The sequence below is a fragment of the Schistocerca cancellata genome, chromosome 4, assembly GCF_023864275.1.
Source record: "Schistocerca cancellata isolate TAMUIC-IGC-003103 chromosome 4, iqSchCanc2.1, whole genome shotgun sequence".
Lineage (NCBI taxonomy): Eukaryota > Metazoa > Arthropoda > Insecta > Orthoptera > Acrididae > Schistocerca > Schistocerca cancellata.
This window is the reverse complement of record NC_064629.1, coordinates 512429665-512445240: the sequence shown is the minus strand read 5'-3', so window position 1 is coordinate 512445240 and position 15576 is coordinate 512429665. Positions and strand designations below refer to the sequence as shown.

General features: G+C 41.6%; 1 protein-coding gene across 1 annotated transcript in view; it reads left to right on the top strand.

Annotated features, from left to right (window-relative positions):
• The window catches only part of LOC126183409 (glycine dehydrogenase (decarboxylating), mitochondrial), a 316896-nt gene that overhangs the window by 46113 nt on the left and 255207 nt on the right, over positions 1–15576 (top strand). The gene's annotated exons all lie outside the window — the stretch shown is intronic.

Here is a 15576-nt window from a genome sequence, read left to right as displayed (position 1 = left end):
CCTTCGAAGAGAATTTCGACGACATAACATGAATGGAACTTGACCAAATAGTGACAAGATAACAGCACTACAAACATTTGTGCCAGGAGAACAGATCCCAGAACGTCTTCTCTATTGTACCAAATGTAAGCAAACACGTAACGAAGATGTGGTTCGTGTGTTTACCTGTGCGTTAGAAGTCCATGAATCATGAATTCGTGTCCTGCTGTTGTAGCGTTCATACATCTTGATCATGTAGATATTCCGACGACAGTCGAAAAAGTGTATATGATTTTAATTTATGGTGAATGTCGCTAAACTGCTAGTGTAGCAGTGCAGGTGAATGCGACAGTTATCCAGATGATGCCAAGTCCCCGTAATCCATCCTTGCACACATTATTTTAAAAAGTTCCAGAATCTGGAAGTGCAAATAACATTATACAGCAACGAATCAGAGCAACAACTAATGATAGAAGTGCAACTAACATTATAGCAGCGGTAACAAATAATCCACTTGTCACGATGAGGCATCCTGAATGTGCGGGTGACATCAGCCAAAGGAGTGATCTGAAAATATTACATTCCGACGCATTTCGTTTCTTCTACATTTCTATCCATCAATAGTTTCATGGCAATGCTGTTCATGTACCCGAAAACTGAAAAGTGATGCGGCGTTTCTATGAAAGATTTCGTTTTTCGGATGAAGCATCTTTTGCAAACCATGAAAAAAAGCAATCTTCTGATTATACACTACTATTCAACTGAAAATCAACTCTGGTTGAAAGTGGATAAACAATGACGTTAGTCTGTTAACTTGTGGATGCAGGCGCTTAAAGAATCGCATCATCGATCTCGGTTTTGTTGTTGGGACTATAAATAATCAAAGATATCTAGAGTTGATAACAGATATACTGCCACAGCTATTGGAATACATCCCATCGGCGGTAGGGCAATCGACAAATTGCGCCTTGACTGGACTTAACAACTGTGGGCTTTTGCCTGTGGGGAAAATGATAAAGAGGAGGAGATTGACCAGGAAACACCAAACACTCTCCAAGATATGAAATGTCGTGTAACATGGACCTGTGGTGTGAAAGGTCTAGATAAAATTCGACGTCCAGTATTGTCAGTGTAGAGTCGCTTTGTAGTGTGTATCACCAACTCTCATAGTCAACATTTTCAGCACTTAATCTCACAGTCATAATAAACCCGTGAACCATACTCGAGTTAACAGGTTTGCTCAGGTTGGTGTAATAGAGGAGAAGTTTTTGGGATCTCTTCTCCTGACGGGCAGACAATGCAGTGTCCGCCAGAAAAATGTTTACACTCTTTGTCAGACTCTATCGAGATATCGATATTATCGTTCGTTTTGAGCTACGAGTGTGTTGTAGTATTGTCTTTGGCTCAACAGATGTTAGTACTTTCATCTAGGTATTGAGTAGAGATGGGCAACCTGAAACACGTAACTGTTTCGAAACAAATGAAACTGTACAATGTAATGTTTCGATACGCTGTTTCGAAACAGTGAAACAGTTTGTGTTTTGTTATCTAATAAACCTACACATTTTATCATCTTGACTGTCTACTGTATAAGTATGTCCACAAACACAAATGAGGTGCGAGAGCGCTAATCATATCGCAGAAAGTATGAAATTATCACTTAGGCGTCTTGGCTGTTTCGTATTTCTGCAACAAATGCGCTGCTTTCGTGTCGTGTGACTTTCATACTTTTCAATTGGCTGAGGACAGACATAGCTGACGACAGAAAAGCCTCCACGGACGGAACTGGAGGTGGGAGCAAACTGCAGAAACAACGGATATGCTACTGGGATTCCCACATTGCGTTAGTATGGGTAATATACCCATCCCGCTAATTCCCATGCACACAAAGGGAATCATTGAGGATAATAGGCACAGTGACTATAGAGTCACAAATAACGCCAAATAATTCGAATAAATAACAAAATATAACAGAAAAAAATTTTGTCTTTCAAGGTGTTTCGAACCGTTACCATAAATTCACCATGCTGCCTAGTCCTTCCCGTTCACCATTACACTATCAGTGATATGTCAAACAGATTGCTTGCAATTATACCTACATCAAATTTATGTATATGCCTAACAACTGTCACTCTCCGCCTTTTTTTTATTAAAAATTTTGTAGGCTTACTTACGTTTCTTAATATGATTACTGTACATGAACAGAGAAGCGTATGTTATCAAAAAGTGTAATTTAACTGAATGATTTTCACATATTTATTATTCTGAATGTTAGTAGTATGCGTTGTTTTATTGCTTGGTTAGTGTTTATAAAGCAGATGTTACGCCATTTCGGAATATGACAGTCAGCTAGAAACGAAGGTTTATTTTCGGATATCTTAAGCTTCATGCTATTGCTTGTCAAAAAGATTTCGACACTCTTGAAAGTGTTTCATGAAGTGGTATGTTAAATGTGTTTCAGTACCTGTGCTGAGCCCGAATCTCGTCCGACACAGAGGGGAATGAAACATCACTGTTTCGATACAATTAGTCCGTTCCAAGCACTGGTGGACTGAAACAGCCTTATTTTGAAACAATGATACAGTTTCTGTGTCTGGCTCGAGACCGAATCTGGTCCAGTTATCCGAGACAGGGGTGGAATGAAACACCACTGTTTCGAAACAGTGAACCGTAGCCGTTCCGAAACACTGAAACAGTTCCACGTATCGATGCACTGTATCGAAACATAGAAACAGTGGCCAAGTCTAGTATTGAGAAAACAAGATGGCTGGAGCACGCTTGATATTAGAACAACGAAAATGTATTGGGAAGGGGTTTTTAAAGTTTGATAGTGCCGTTGAAGTGCAACGTCAGTGGAGGCGGGAGTTTCAAACAGAACCGCCAATCCGCTTAACAATGAAACGTATCATTGACAAGTTTGAATTGCATGGAACGATTTGTGATATTCACAAAGGATGCTCAGGAAGACAGCGTCCAGCTAAACGTCCTGTTTCGTCGGCTGTCGTGTCGGAAACATTTGTTAATTCTCCACAGAAATCTGCTACGCAATGTGCACGTGAAGTGGGGGTTAGCAGCACAAGTGTACGAAGAATTCTGAAAGCTACAAAATAGAAAGTTTACATTACACGATCACTGCACGCGATTAATGACGACGATACAATAATTTATCTTGTAGCAAATTTAAAAGATAGCTGGCGAATTTCGATTAAACTGGTTTATGATTTATCCTTGGAAGCTTCTTCTTTCCTTTCTGCAAGAGTTGCCGACGTATTCTTCATGTCACCTCGACCTGAGAAAAAGTACGGGTGGGAGACGAGTTGGCGATTTCTAAAGTTTGCGAACACAAGCAGTACTGCATTTTCTGTGGCTAGACTCTAACCTGGGACAGTGCTGGGACCCGTCGCTGCTAGAACCCAGAGCATCAGAACGAACCGACACAAGGACTTAATGAGGCAGAGATACGAGGTGGTATGTTTCATCACTGCTTAATCTTGGCACGAGAAGTACATAGTATTCCACACAGCCCTCCGTAACAACAAGAGGTGTAGAATTTAGTATAATAACAAGATAAAAAAGAATGGCTCAAATGGCTCTGAGCACTATGGGACTTAACATCAAAATAGAATGCCTCCCCCCCACGAACCATGGACCTTGCCGTTAGTGGGAAGGCTTGCGTGCCTCAGCGATGATGATGATGATGATGTTTGGTTTGTGGGGCGCTCAACAGCGTGGTTATCAGCGCCCGTACAATTACCCAATCTTTGCTCAGTCCAATTGCGCCACTTTCCTAGATGATGATGAAATGATGAAGACAACACAAACACCCAGTCATCTCGAGGCAGGTGAAAATCCCTGACCCCGCCGGGAATCGAACCCGGGACCCCGAGCTCGGGTGCCTCAGCGATACAGATAGCCGTACCATAGGTGCAACTATATGTTGAGAGGCCAGACAAACGTGTGGTTCCTGAAGAGGGGCAGCAGCCTCTTCAGTAGTTGCAGGGGCAACAGTCTGGATGATTGACTGATCTGGCCTTGTAACACTAACCAAAACGGCTTTGCTGTGCTGGTACTGCGAACGGCTGAAAACAAGGGGAAACTACGGCCGTAATTATTCCCGAGGGCATACAGCTTTACTGTATGGATAAATGATGATGGCGTCCTCTTGGGTAAAATATTCCGGAGGTAAAATAGCCCCCATTCGGAACTCCGGGCCGGGACTACTCAGGAGGACGTTGTTATCAGGAGAAAGAAAACTGGCGTTCCACGGATCGGAGCGTGGAATGTCAGATCCCTTAATCGGGCAGGTAGGTTAGAAAATTTAAAAACGGAAATGGATTGGTTATAGTTAGATATAGTGGGAATTAGTGAAGTTCGATGGCAGGAGGAACAAGGCATTTGGTCAGGTGAATACAGCGTTATAAATACAAAATCAAATAGGGGTAATGCAGGAGTAGGTTTAATAATGAATAATAAAATAGGAATGCGGGTAAACTACTACAAACAAAATAGTGAACGCATTATTGTGGCCAAGATGGATACGAAGCCCACGCCTACCACAGTAGTACAAGTTTATATGCCAACTAGCTCTGCAGATGACGAAGAGAATGATGAAATGTATGACGAGATAAAAGAAATTATTCAGATAGTGAAGGGAGACGAAAATTTAATAGTCATGGGTGACTGGAACTCGACAGTAAGAAAAGGAAGAGAAGGAAACGTAGTAGGGGAATGTGGAATGGGAGTAAGAAATGAAAGAGGAAGCCGCCTGGTAGAATTTTGCACGGAGCGTAACTTAATCACAGCTAACACTTGGTTCAAGAATCATAAAAGAAGGTTGTATACATGGAAGAAGCCTGGAGATACTAGAAGTTATCAGATAGATTATATAATGGTAAGACAGAGATTCATGTTTTAAATTGTAAGACATTTCCAGGGGCAGATGTGGACTCTGACCACAATCTATTGGTTATGAACTGTAGATTAAAACTGAAGAAACTGCAAAAATGTGGTAAATTGAGGAAATGGGACATGGATAAACTGACAGAACCAGAGTTTGTAGAGAGCTTCAGGGAGAGCATTAGGGAACGATTGACAGGAATGGGGGAAAGAAGTACAGTAGAAGAAGAATGGGTAGCTCTGAGGGATGAAGTAGTGAAGGCAGCAGAGGATCAAGTAGGTAAAAAGACGAGGGCTAGTAGAAATCCTTGGATAACAGAAGAAATATTGAATTTAATTGATGAAAGGACAAAATATAAAAATGCAGTAAATGAAGCACGCAAAAAGGAATACAAATGTCTCAAAAATAAGATCGACATGAAGTGCAAAATGGCTAAGCAGGGATGGCTAGAGGACAAATGTAAGGATGTAGAGGCTTATCTCACTAGGGGCAAGATAGATACTGCCTACAGGAAAATTAAAGAGACCTTTGGAGATAAGAGTACCACTTGTATGAACATCAAGAGCTCAGATGGAAACCCAGTTCTAAGCAAAGAAGGGAAAGCAGAAAGGTGGAAGGAGTATATAGAGGGTCTATACAAGGGCGATGTTCTTGAGGACAATATTATAGAAATGGAAGAGAATGTAGATGAAGATGAAATAGGAGATATGATACTGCGTGAAGCGTTTGACAGAGCACTGAAAGACCTAAGTCGAAACAAGGCTCCGGGAGTAGACAACATCCCATTAGAACTAATTCCAGCCTTGGGAGAGCCAGGCCTAACAAAATTCTACCATCTAGTGAGCAAGATGTATGATACAGGCGAAATACCCTCAGACTTCAAGAAGAATATAATAATTCCAATCCCAAAGAAAGCAGGTGTTGACAGATGTGAAAATTACCGAACTATCAGTTTAATAAGCCACGGCTGCAGAATACTAACACGAATTCTTTACAGACGAATGCAAATACTGGTAGAAGCCAACCTTGGGGAAGATCAGTCTGGATTTCATAGAAATGTTGGAACACTTGAGGCAATACTGACCCTACGACTCATTTTAGAAAATAGATTAAGGACAGGCAAACCTATGTTTCTAGCATTTGTAGGCTTAGAGAAAGCTTTTGACAATGTTGACTGGAATACTCTCTTTCAAATTCTGAAGGTGGCAGGGGTAAAATACAGGGAGCGAAAGGGTATTTACAATTTGTACATAAACCAGATGGCAGTTATAAGAGTTGAGGGGCATGAAAGGGAAGCAGTGGTTGGGAAGGGAGTGAGACATGGTTTTAGCCTGTCCCCGATATTATTCAATCTGTACATTGAACAAGCAGTAAATGAAACAAAAAAATGTTCAAATGTGTGTGAAATCTTATGGGACTTAACTGCAAAGGTCATCAGTCCCTAAGCTTACACACTACTTAACCTAAATTATCCTAACGACAAACACACATACCCATGCCCGAGGGAGGACTCGAACCTCCGCCGGGACCAGCCGCACAGTCCATGACTGCAGCGCCTCAGACCGCTCGGCTAATCCCACGCGGCAGTAAAGGAAACAAAAGACAAATTCGGAGTAGGAATTAAAATCCATTGAGAAGAAATAAAAACTTTGAGGTTCGCCGGTGACATTGTAGTTCTGTCAGAGACAGCAAAGGACATGGAAGAGAAGCTGAACGAAATGTACAGTGTCTTGAAAGGAGGATATAAGATGAACATCAACAGAAGCAAAACGAGGATAATGGAATGTAGCTGAATTGAATCGGGTGATGCTGCGGAAATTAGATTAGGAAATGAGAGGCTTAAAGTAGTAAATGAATTTTGCTATTTGGGGAGCAAAATAAATGATGGTCGAAGTAGAGAGGATATAAAATGTAGACTGGCAATGGCAAGGAAAGCGTTTCTGAAGAGGAGAAATTTGTTAACATCGAGTATAGATTTAAGTGTCAGGAAGTCGTTTCTGAAAGTATTTGTATGGAGTGTAGCCATGTATGGAAGTGAAACGTGGACGATGAATAGTTTGGACAAGAAGAGAATAGAAGCTTTAGAAATGGGATGCTATGGAAGAATGCTGAAGATTAGATGGGTAGATCACATAACTAATGAGGAGGTATTGAATAGAATTGGAGAGAAGAGAAATTTGTGACACAACTTGACTAGAAGAAGGGATCGGTTGGTAGGGCATGTTCTGAGGCATCAAGGGATCACTAATTTAGTATTGGAGGGCAGCTTGGAGGGTAAAAATCGCAGAGGGAGACCAAGAGATGAACACACTAAACAGATTCAGAAGGATCTAGATTGCATTAGGTACTGGGAGACGAAGAAGCTTGCACAGGATAGAGTAGCATGGAGAGCTGCATCAAACCAGTCTCTGGACTGAAGACCACAACAACAAAAAAGAATGTTCGTACACACAGGTACCATCAATTTCATTTTATTCACAACAGAAATACTTTTTCATGGTAAAACCGTGCGAAATAGTGCAGTAGTAGCGCAATGAATTTGCCTTCGGGTGGAGGTGATTACAATTGCCGTCCGGCTTCCTGATTTAGGTTTTCTATGGTTTCCCTGATTCGCTTAAGGCAAACGCCAGGATGATTCCTGTGAAAAGGATTCGACGAAAATCTTTCGCTTTCCTTCCTAGTTCAGAGCTAATGCTCAGTCTCGAATAGCCTCGTCTACTACCTTCTCAGTAAAAGCAACGGACACACTAGCTTTTGCTTCGTAGAAGCAGCTATATAATCTTGAAGGCACAAGTTAAAAAAAAAAAAAAAAGTCTTGTGGCACCACGGCCTGGTGCAAGTCTTTCAGTTGGACGCCATTTCGATGACTTTCGTGTCCTTAACTCCAACGGCAACCGTTTTCCCCGTACCGTCACCCATCCCAGTACTTGCCGCGTCCAATGTTACTTAACTGCGGTGATAGGGCGGGAACCGATGTTACCAAGGTGGCAAGGCCTCTGTCAAATGATTATCCGTGACAATATTTTAATATGGATGCTATGCATCGTGTTGTCTTTATTCGTGTTACATCCACTGTTACATTAGAAACACGATTCTTTCCTATCTCTCACTTTCGTTATCTGCATTGATATGTAGAGGACTTAATGATTCAGTTATTCACTTCTGCAGATGATAAAATCTGTTGGAACTACTTAATATACTTCCGCTGATGTTACATGGGATACGAACGTGGGATAATGTGTCAGCACGAAAGAGGCCGCATTAAAATTTTTCTATGGTGAGCAGGACTACCTCCTATCGTCCATCCACCTCTGCCTCCCTCATTCCTCCCTCCCCTACCCCCTCCCAGCAAGTTCACTGAGAATAAAGTAAGAACGCAGTGTCCGTAGAAATAACACACTCTCGTACCCACCATCATTTGGTGAGTATCGTTCGCACAAGGGCGAGATTAGCCATGTCCCAAGACATTATATTTAATATGTTGAAAATGACACACAGAATAACCTGAATAAGTATCAGATGATGATTCGTGTTGTTGTTGTTTCAGCCTACCCCTGCTTGAACATTCATTCTGTATTCAAGCTTTGGTCTCCCTCTACAGTACAATTACTATCTCACCTCCGAAACATACTGCCCTCCATGACCAAATCAGCGATTCCTTGATGCCAGAAGTCAACCGATTTCTTCTTTCTGTTTAGACGTTTTATCCCCAGTTCGATGCATTACCTCCTCATTTAGCTATCTGATTTACCCATCTGACCTTCAGAGTTATTCTCTAGCAGCATATTTCAAAAATTTCTGTCCTCCTTTTCTAAACTGTTTGTATGTTCCAGCTTTCACTTCCCTTCAAGGCTACGCAGCAGACACATACCCGTAGATAAGACTTCCTAACACTTAAAACGTACGATGTTAACGAGTTTCTCATTTTAAGAATAGCTTTTGATGATATTACCAGTCTGTATTTTATAACATCTCTAATTCGGAAATTATTTATTTTACTTCCCAAGCAGCAAAACTCATCTTCTACATTTAGTTTCTTATTTTGCAATTTAATGACACCCACCTCACGTGCTTCAAACCGCCCACATTAAATTCGTTTTACTTCTGATGATATTCATCTTATAGTCTCTTTTCGAGACACCATCCATTCTGTTCAACTGACCTTCCAAGTTTTTTGCTGTCTCTGACAGATAATATGACCATCACATATGTTCGACGTCAGCGTGCAATAATCACTCACAGACCGCTGGTGGCAGGACTAGCAGAAGACGATATGTAAAATGTGTCATGGAGACGCGGAAAAATAGTGCAGTCGTTGTCGTAATGCGGAAACGAATGGCATGTAAGAAATGGATAAGTTAGTAAACCGATCGCATGCGGCTGTGGTTTAGTATACCGTGGGTGGCAAAATGGCGCTATCGAAGACTGACTCCGAGACAACTGTTGTGCACCACTGGCCATATATGACACGGGTGGACGACGGCTGCGGAGATCTGTACGGGCGAATAGATGTGCAACTGCTGAGTAAATGACAGCCAGATGAACGAAGGGCCTACCAACAGTGTCTCTTAAACGACCATTGTTGCATTGAGCCTCTGCAGCAGGCGCCTTGTTCATGCACCCTTGGTAACTCCTGTTCAACGGTCCGCAGCTCATAGTCGTGCGGTAGCGTTCTCGCATCCCGCGCCCGGGTTCCCAGGTTCGATTCCCGGCGGGGTCAGGGATTTGCTCTGCCTCGTGATGACTGGGTGTTGTGTGATGTCCTTAGGTTAGTTAGGTTTAAGTAGCTCTAAGTTCTAGGGGACTGATGACCATAGATGATAAGTCCCATGGTGCTCAGAGCCATTCGAACCTGTTCAACGGCGACGAAGACTGGAATTTGCACGCCAGTACCGCAACTGAACGTTCGCTGGGTGGCGACAGATGGCCTTTTCAGACGAGTACGTTTTATGCTCCATCGGACAGAGGGCCGTTGGCGTGTACGGCGTGAAACGTCTGAAAGCAAACACCCAGCAACAATCGTCGAAAGGCTTCAGGCTGGAGGAATGAGCGCAGCTCTCAGTTCGTTTTTCCTCGGAACGATGGCGTCTACCAGCAGGACAATGCAACGTGTCACACGGCTCGAAATTCACGTACGTGGCTCGAAGAGCGCCAGGATGAGTTTACCGTACTGAACTCGTCACCGAACTCCCCGGATTTGAACCCAGTCGAGAATCAGTGGTATCTCTTCGATCGAGGTGTTCGCGCCATGGATCCTCAACCGACAAACCTAGCGCAGCTGGCAATGGCACTCAATCGGCATGGCTTTACATTCCTCTCGGTACCTTCCAGAGCCTCAATGACCCTCTTCTGCACATCTCGCAGCAGTTACCACTGCAAAATGTGGTTATTCAGACTTTTGACAGGGGGTGACATTAATGTGACTGTACAGTGTACAATGTCATCGACAGATCCTAAAGTTTCTTCTTCTTTTCGCTGATCTTTAATTACCTTTTCAAATTTCTCCTTGGTTTCCTTCACGGCTTTCCCAATGTACTGACTGGATAACATCGGGGATAGGCAGCATAACTGCTTCACTCCCTTCTTAAATTTCATGTCCTGTTCATATAGCTGCTGTCTGGTTTCTGTAGAAGTTGTAACATTTCGCTCCCTGTATTTTGTCCCTGCTACTTTCATAATTTCAGGGAGTGTAGTCCAGACAATACCGTCAGAAGCTTTCTCTAAATCTTCAAATGCCATAAACGAATGTTTGCCTTCCTTCAATCTAAATTATAGGGCCTCAATATTGTCTCGTTCCCTGAACATTACATACAACCTTAGATAACAAAGTGCAGAAAGTAATAAATGTTTATAAAGACTAGCGATATCTGTTCCGAGATGCGACTCAGAGTTGTGGACAACACGAAAGCAAGATAAAACGCGTATATAGGTCACTGAAATGAAATAATTTGAGGCGCTCAAAAAGTTGCAGTCTGACTGATCATGTAAGTAAGAAGACATCTGAACTTCATCGGCGTACATAATGCAACGCCATCCATTAGCATTCCGTGCTCGCCCGCCGGTGTAGCCGTGCGGTTCTAAGCGCGTCAGTTTGGAACCGCGTGACCGCTACGGTCGCAGGTTCGACTCCTGCCTCGGGCATGGATGTGTGTGATGTCCTTAGGTTAGTTAGGTTTAAGTAGTTCTAAGTTCTAGGGGACTGATGACCTCAGTAGTTAAGTACCGCAGTGCTCAGAGCCATTTGAACCATTTGAACCATTCCGTGCTCCAATCACGGCACCACTCCAAACAAAGCTGTTTGTGTTGTGTTAAGAGCAGCCTATTCATGGGACGGTAATTCCCTAGTCCGGCTGCTGCTAGTCTCTGATGAGTGGTGTCTGTGACACAAAATGATGCAGGGAATCCATTACTTGTTCTCGGATGGCGGGTACAGGTGTGAAGGGTTAAAATGTGATTGGTGCAAAATACGGTGATCCTCCCTCGTGGTGGCCAGAAGTGGCGGACCGGAACCTTGGCGACGAGTATCCTTGCTTTCGTGTTCCCGTGCAGGCCAACATTCAACATTGGACCACTCACATCTGAGTGGCCCAGGAAACCAAATGACACACATAGTGAGGCCCCTTTCAAACTTTATCATGAGCTGATAACGCTGTCTCAGACGAGTATGCAGCATTTCTACATCCTTAATAGTGATCGCCCAACATCTAACGCTGTACAGCCCTCTTATATGCCCTACCAGATCTGGTAACAACACTAAACTCCCAACAACACTAATCCCAAACCACATTAAATCCAAAACCCACTAAACACGACCCACACTGAAGTTGAACCACAGAAATGTAATCTGGGGGCCATTCTACCTGTAACAGAAAATTGCAACTTTAATCCTTTACATAATTGCTGATGGTGTGTACGTATACGTACTTACATTAACGTCTGACCATGTCTTCTGGGTGTATCAATTCTTTGTCATGCAGTGTTATTCTATACATAAAACCGAAAATGCATGTTTGTACGACCACATAGAAGTAGTTGTGGTAGTCCGGCCGGTGTGGCCGAGCGGTTCTAGGCGCTTCAGTCTGGAACCGTGCGACCGCTACGGTCGCAGGTTCGAATCCCGCCTCGGGCATGGATGTGTGTGATGTCCTTAGGTTAGTTAGGTTTAAGTAGTTCTAAGTTCTAGGTGACTGATGACCTCAGATGTTAGAGCCATTTCAACCAGTAGTTGTGGTAAAGACGTACGTCAGCATGAGATTCACTGGAGGAATCTAATCGAAATGTAATACAACTAAAAAAAAAAAAAAGGTAGCATACAAAACGCTCGTCTGACGAGTTCTTGAGGAAACTCGGCAGTTTGGAATCCTTACCCGTAGGATTAATAGGAGGGTAGAGAAATCTAAACAAGAGCGGCGCGTTTCCTGACTGATGCGTACAGCAAATACGAGAGTGTCAGAAGGATGTTACACACTCTCTGCAGGAGACACGTTTCGCAGACTGGAGGGGTATACTGTTAAAAAATTAAAGAGGCGTAAGTACCAAGAACTAAGGCAACATATTATTTCCTCCCAAATCTTGCAAAATGACTGTGATGGAAGAATTAGAAAAATTAGAGTTCACAGCCTTCCTTCCCCACATAATGATGTGGCGCAGCGGTAAGACACTGAAAACACATTCGAGAGAATAGGGATGCCAGTCCCCGTCCGACCAATCTAATTTAGGTTTTCAGCGGTTTTTCTAAATAGCTTAATTCGTAAGTCGGGATGGCTTTTTTGAACAGTAGTCTTCCTTGCTTTTGCCGCGCACCAGATGCGAATGGGACAGTATGGGAGGCCCTAAGGCCGTGTCCTACGTGAGCGACAAGAAGCGACCGACAGCGCGCGACAGCGGAATCGCGACATTCTTGCTAAAGTCCCTCGAGCGAGCGACAAACTACCGCAAGCTCCGAGTACAGCAGAAAAATTAATTGAAAATTAGGAAATTAAGACGTCAAAGGAGCGCTGTACATGAAATCTACAAAACGAGGAGTCACCATGGCGAATTCCATCATTTCTATCGTGAGTTACGGCGATCACCAAACACATTTTTTGAATATACGTGAGTGAACATACATACCTTCGATTATCTCGTCAGTGGTTTAAAGATGTGTATTTCGCATGCAACCACCAACTTTCAGCGGCCAATAAGCATGGAAGAAAGGCTGATAATTGCACTAAGGTAAGTTACTACCATATACTAGTATGTGCTTTCAAACTATAACATGAGCTGTGTAGCACTCGATTTTTGTTTTGCGTTTTTTTACTAATTTACTTCTTTCAAATCAGTGCTAGCGTAGATTATGTGTAAATTAACGTCGACAATAAAGAATGTTCTAAGAATTGATGGCAAAATGATTACATATTTGATAAATTCACAGTGCAAAGTACCAAACTATTCTTTGCTAGTGTGACTGTCATAAACGATTATTTATTCTTTGCCTGTGGACGCTAGCTTACAATTTTCTGTTGAGAGTATAGGATGTCTTACACAAGTTTATAGGTGCACAGATTAAGATAGATGAACATCTCTGTTCTGACTGCCTTTACCATGTTACTTTACAATTTATATGCAATGAAAAAAGAGGATTACTTTTTACAGGCACTTATGAGGTTACTCCACATCTTCTATCACAGCATAAAAGTTAAATCAGTTAAAAAATTCAATCTTTTTCTTCCTTGATTGATTTGATAGCTTAATAAAAAAAACCTTTTGCCTGCTTAATCTGGAAAAGTCGCTGTCAGTTTGAGATTTTGCTGTGTTATGTAATAATTTTCCTTTCCTCTTATGTAGTTATGGGTCTACATTTTTATGTAGGAGTAGTTTATCACTTACTCTCATTGCACAAATATTCTGATTTTTGTGTATATGCACCCCACTGCTCTTTTCTGAGTTTTAAATATTTGTAAGCATGTATCTTGTACACTTCCTCATATGTGAACTGACTAGGACAGATGTGGGAATACGGGTCCACTGTACATTGTCCTGAAAACTTTATCATGCACAATGTATACTGTTTTGTACATGAAACTCTGGGTCTTCGCCTTACATGAAATAAAGAAAGGCAACCATTCACCTACAGATGACTAAGGTATGGGGCATAGATTGTTTTTTTTTTTTACCTTGTATGTGTCTATAATCCAGCCATCAGCCATCTATAGATAAATGGTTCCCTTCTTTTATTTTATGTATTATGCCATCCAGGAATTTCCATTGTGTGTTTATCTTTTTTCATAGTACATATGTCCTTCCCCATGTCAAATGCTTATCCATAACAATTCATAAAAAATTGTGCTTTTTATTTCTTTAATTGTGTTCATTGACTTTAATATACACATTCCACTTTTTTAGTTTTGAGCGCTACATACACACATTGATTTATAAAATGATAGTTTTGTACTAGATACTAGTTTACACATTCAATAGTTAGTAGTACTTCCTTTTCCTTTGCTTTATAACATCATCTGCTGCAGTTACAAAATATCTGTTAAAGGTGCTTGCTATTTATATAAGATCTACATCACTAGTGCTATCCTCTGCCGTTTTTGTTACTTTTACACTTTTCATTTATAAAGGAATGAAAGTCTTTTTGAGTAATTATCTCCTATGTCTACTGCCATGTTAATGAATAACGTTTTTGTTTCTCTGCTGAAACTGCAGTAATCTGTCTTTTATTTTGTACAACGTATAATATGCATCAGCGTTTCTTCGCTTGGAGAGGTCTTAATACATTTTCAATTTATTTGTTGTGTGGTGTACCTCACCAGTCACCCATCTTCTTCTCTTTATGATACTAGTTTATTACCCTTTTGATAACAGGAAATAAGGGACTGTAGAGAAAGCTATTATTATAGATTACCTGTTCCAATTTAAGACATACTACTTTTACGAAGCAAAAACTGTATAAAAACAAAAATTCATCCTTCCTTCAGGTATTATGCAACGGGAGTATCATTTCGCCAGCTCTCCTATTCCTTCAGGGTTGGCAAAACAGCAGTGGCAAATATTGTGAAGGAAGTCTCATGAGCTCTGTGGTTATATTTCCAACCATTACATATGCCACAATCAACAGAAGAGTACTGCAAAGGACTTTCTGGAAAAATGGCAGTTTCGAAATTGCATTGGCAGTATAGATGGGAAACACATCAGAATTAGCAGCCCCCCAAATTCGGGAAGTCAATATTTCAATTATAAAAATTACTTTTCTATAGTTCTGCTGTCAGTAACGGATGCCAAACATAGATTTGCTGTAATTGATGTTGGTGCATATGGAAGAGACAGTGACAGTGATGTGGGTGGAGTATTCAGTAATTCAGTATTCCGTAGGAAAATTGAATCAAATGAAATAATTTTGCCTGGGGAATCATTCCTGCCAAATTCGAACATGAAAGTACCACACGTGTTTGTTGGAGATCAAGTGTTTCCACTGATGTCATACTTAATGAGACCATACCCAGGAAGAAATTTACCTGCTGAAAAGGCAGTCTTTAATGAAAGGCTTTCAGGAGCAGGGAGAGTTGTTGAATGCTCATTTGCAATTCTCTCCTCAAAATGGAGAATCTTGTTAAAACCAATAGACACGGATGTGGACAATGCAATACCCATTGTGAAAGCAACAACTATTCTGTATATTATTATTATTGACAAAGAAGGTATTGACCCTACAT